We start from the raw sequence: 5,000 nt of genomic DNA on the forward strand, positions 1-5,000 counted from the left end.
TTGGGGTTTCGGGAAGTACTTTGAACTGTGTTATGGAGTGTGACATTGAGTTTGAAATTGACAAAGGGTGCAAAGTATTTCATAGGGTTGTAGTTGTAGATAATATTGAATTTCCAGCTAATCTATTGTGTGGGATAGATTTTTTGAGAAGATTTAACTATAAGTTAGTCCATGATAACAAAACGCAAATGTCTAAGTTAATTCTAAATGATATAACTTTCACTGTAAATTACAGTGATCAACCCTCTCTGCAAGTGTCTGCAACAACTCAAATTGGTACAGTATCTCTTGCCCCAGTGCGTAGTTTGTTTAAGTCTAGTGTTTGTTCTCATGTGCTTAAATCTACTGTTTGTGTATCTAATAGTGGACGGTTTGTAAAATGTACAGTGCCATCTTTGCTTGAAGACAGTGTTTTGCTTGTTGAAAGTGAAATAGAATCTTTATTAATACCCAAGACTTTAGTAAAAGTGAAGGACAAAAGCATTCAAGTGTGGGTCGTAAATGTAACTAACAAGAACGTAAAACTTAAAAATGGAACAAAATTAGTGTCTCTGGAAAAAGTGTCAGACTTGCCAGATGTAAATCTAAATACTTTCGGTTCGAGTGTGACTGATACAATATTTAGTGTTGAAGATGGTAAAATGAACTTAGATTTATCTGATTTGGACCTTTCTTATTTGAAAAATTCTGAGCGTTCTAAAGTTCTAAATGTTCTAAATAGATACCCTAATCTATTTTCTGGTGAACAAAGTATAGGAACAATACCTGGCATTTATCATTACATTCCTACAGGTGATCACAGACCTATTTGTACCAAGCAGTATAGACTACCAGAAGCATCCAAGGATATTATCAAGCAGGAATGTGAGCAGATGTTAAAGGATGGTGTGATCGAACATAGCAAAAGTCCTTGGTTATCTCCTGTGGTACTTGTCAGGAAAAAGGATGGTAGTATACGATTTTGTATAGACTTTCGAAACCTGAACCAAATTACTACTGCAGATGCATTTCCTTTGCCTAACATGACTGAACTTCTTGACAGTTTAAAACAAACTAAATATTTTTCAGTACTAGATGCTAAGAGTGCCTATTGGAGTATTCGTGTTGCACCTCAGGACCGGTGTAAAACCGCCTTCACTGATGGTAATCGGCTTTATCAATGGGTAAGGATGCCTTTTGGCTTGCGCACGGCTCCGAACACGTTTCAACGCACTCTCTCCATCGTCTTGTCTCCAGTCCTCGGTAACCACTGTCTTTGTTATTTGGATGATGTCATCGTCTACTCTAATTCATTTCAGGAGCACCTAGATCATTTGTCAAGTGTACTTAGCTCGCTTAATAAAGCAGGTCTTAAACTAAACCTAAAAAAATGCCAAATAGCAAGGCAGCAAATAAAATTCTTGGGCTTTCTTGTCTCCTCAACAGGTATATCCCCAGATCCTGAGAAAGTTGAAGCTGTGACTCGCATGCCGTCACCAAAAAATGCACAGGAAACTAGAAGATACCTTGGCTGTGTAGGATTTTTTCGTCGGCATATAAAGGATTTCGCAAAAATTGCTGCTCCCTTAACGGATGTCACCAGGAAGAACAAACCATTTGTATGGAATGAGGCCCAAGAAAGAAAATGCCTTCCAAGCACTGAAGAAACGACTGAAATCTGCTCCAGTACTAGTAAGGCCTGACTTTAATAAACATTTTCAAATACATACTGATGCATCTAAAGTAGCTATTGCTGGTTGTTTACTACAGTCGGATGACAATGATGATTTACATCCTGTAGCCTATTTCTCTCGTAAACTGAAAGGTGCAGAGTCAAGATATTCAGCGACAGACCTAGAAGCCTTAGCAGTGGTAGAGTCTGTACGTGCATTCAATCCATATGTATACGGTAGATCATTCAGTATACACACAGATCATGCTCCATTGACCCATATTTTTAAGAAGCAAACAAAATCCCCTCGCATGTCAAGATGGAGTATAGAACTTGCTGAATATAATTATACTATTCATTATAAACAGGGAAGGAACAACTATGTGCCAGATACTTTGAGCAGAAGTATTGCAACTGTAGATCTTGAAAATGTTGATCCAACTGAATTTCGTGAGCTACAAATGAAAGACCCCCAATGGAGAACCGTAATAGAATATCTTGAAGGAGGAGAACTACCTAAACGTAAGTTATCAGCTCCCATTCATGAGTTTGAAATGGAAAATGGAATTCTCTATCATCTTAGACACAAAGAAGACGAGATAACCCACAGATTAGTCATCCCTAATGACCTGCGTGCTGCAGCTCTTCGCCTAGTTCATGATGTCCCTATGGCTGCCCATCAAGGAATATTTCGTACGTACGTCAGACTAACATCCATGTTCTTTTTCCCAAACCAGTTGTCGTTTACGAAAGACTACATTCAAAGATGCTCTGCATGTCAACGAAGGAAGGGAGTACAAAAACGTCATGCATGCCTACACTCGATGCCAGAAGTAAAAGAACCTATGGATCGTGTCAGTGCAGACCTGATGGACCTCTATCAGTCTTACTCGGGTAAACGCTATGTCTTATCAATCGTGGACCATCTTAGTAGGTACGTCCAACTGGTAGCTTTGCCGGATAAGCAAGCAGAGACGGTAGCAAATGCTTTTGTTCAGGAATATGTGACTTTATTTGGAGCTCCAAAGGTATTGGTTACTGATAATGGCTCGGAGTTTACTAATAGACTATTCTCGGAAGTCTGCAAATTGGTTCAGATAAAAACGTCACTTACTACACCATTCCATCCATCTTCTAACGGTATGATTGAACGGACCCATAGGACAATAAAAGATTCGCTATCTATTCTCTCTGAAGAATCTCCACTATCTTGGGATGAGTATCTGCCTTATGTAAGATATGCACTGAACTCTGCCATTCACAGGTCTGTTAATGCTGTTCCCTTGTATTTGTTCACAGGACATAACTGTAACCCTCCATCTGGTTTGATAAGTAAAATTACAAGGTATGATGAGGACGGAACCTTTGATACACTACGCAAACTGCAAATGGCATGGAAAACTGCTGCAACACATTCTCAACTAGCCCGAGCAACGGAAGCCAGATACCATGATAAGTGTGTGAAACCTGCAAATATAGACGTTGGTGCTTTGGTGCTTAAAAGGAACTATTCGGTTATTAAGGGTACAAGCAGAGCCTTGGCACCTAAATGGTCAGGTCCCTATCGTATCACAAAGAGAACTGGACCTGTAACTTTTATAATCAAAAGTGTCTTTGGTGTTCCCCTAGAGCACAAGGTGCATCTCAATCAACTAAAGCGATTCTATCCCTCAGAGGAACTAGTGTTAGACGAAAATCTTGATGAAGCAGAGGTTTTTGTAGAATCTGATCCTATTTCTCGAACTTTACTTAGTCTTGCAAAGCCAAGGAAACACACTATGAAAACAAGGTCTCAAGGTCCCGCTGAGCCTATATAGATTTTAACAGTGATATGAGATATATTTTGCAATGATCCTGTTACTAAACTTATTTTCTCCCTCAGATTTACTGTTGTATGGTGATTGTAACTTTGGCGAAGTCTGGAGTCTGTTCCAGATCTTGAATGTCGAGTATCTGTACTGCCTGTTATACTGATCCTGTTCTGAATCTTCTTGACGCTCCGCCTCGTCTGCGACTTTGAATCCCGCCTGACTGGTGTCCCAGCGCCAGAACTCTACCAGCCGTGAGAGGGCCCTGGTCCACTGGAAGGGATATGGAGCTGGAACGGTTTTCAACTCCCGAGTCGAGGATGACGGTGGACATCTTCCGGACGAGCCGAGGCTACGCTCTCCAGTGCCCCCGAGGAGTTGTTGTGAATTATGCTACGGAGTATCGGTGACACTATTTAACGACCATAGAACAGGCCTATGCAAGTCTTGCCGCTGGAAAACTACACCTTGGTCGTTACCTTATGTTAATTCTTGTGACGAAAACAAAGCGGGAATTTGCAGAAGACTGGACTCCCCCGCTTAAATGTAACATGGACTGGCCGAAATAATAAGCCGGTAGACCGACCTTGGCTGCGCTTGACGGAGGGAGAACTTATACTGTGAAGGTTAAGTAACACCATTATGGCAAATTTAGTCTCAATTTCACGATTAAGTACATAGGCTCAGTGTGGAAATAAACTATGTATGTACATGTTTGGTATTGGGAATTAATAATAAGGAATTATTGTTAAGTGTGGTTTTCTTATATTTTTCCTCGTTTCTTATTTTTGAAAAGTATGGTGCATAATGGGAGAGTATGAAATAACGAATAAAAAGATAAATATATATACAATATAAAAGGATAATTAAAATGACCAACACTACACCGGGTCGTCAGAGTGACAATCCCGGCATCTAACCAACAGACTGCATGACCCACTAAAAGAATTGTCTAACCAGATGCCTTACATCAATCATGGAAGTTACGTATATACTCTAAACAGAGCTGTGATAGCGAGATTTTATAGACAATTCCCGTGGGCACTCGGCAGGCATGAATTAGAAATTCAAGTCACATTTCAGGTTACCGGGGTTATATCTATGTGAGAAAGATGGTAAAATGCAGTAACGCATTTTTATATAGACATACAAAGTTTACCTCCCTGACCGAGACTTGAGTTACAATTCCGGCTTCTAACCAACTGACTATATTCAAATGCGTTACTGCATTCTACCATCCTTTTTCACATAGATATAACCTCGGTAACCTGATATGTGACTTGAATTTCTAATTCATTCCTGCCGAGTGCCCGGTTAGGGAGGTAAAATTTGTATTTCTACATTAAAATGCGTTACTGCATTCTACCATCTTTCTCATATATACATGTATATAAACATATACATACATACATTGTTTATCAACTACCGGTTTCAATACTTTGTGCAATTCGCAGTGTATATTTAATAAAACATATATTTTAATTATTTATAAAAGAATATCAAACACCTATACCATTCATACCTCTTCATCCTAAGGAAAA

Source organism: Penaeus japonicus, unplaced genomic scaffold, assembly GCF_977035675.1.
Source record: "Penaeus japonicus unplaced genomic scaffold, GWHDUDI00000001_assembly GWHDUDI00000037, whole genome shotgun sequence".
Classification (NCBI taxonomy): Eukaryota; Metazoa; Arthropoda; class Malacostraca; order Decapoda; family Penaeidae; genus Penaeus; species Penaeus japonicus.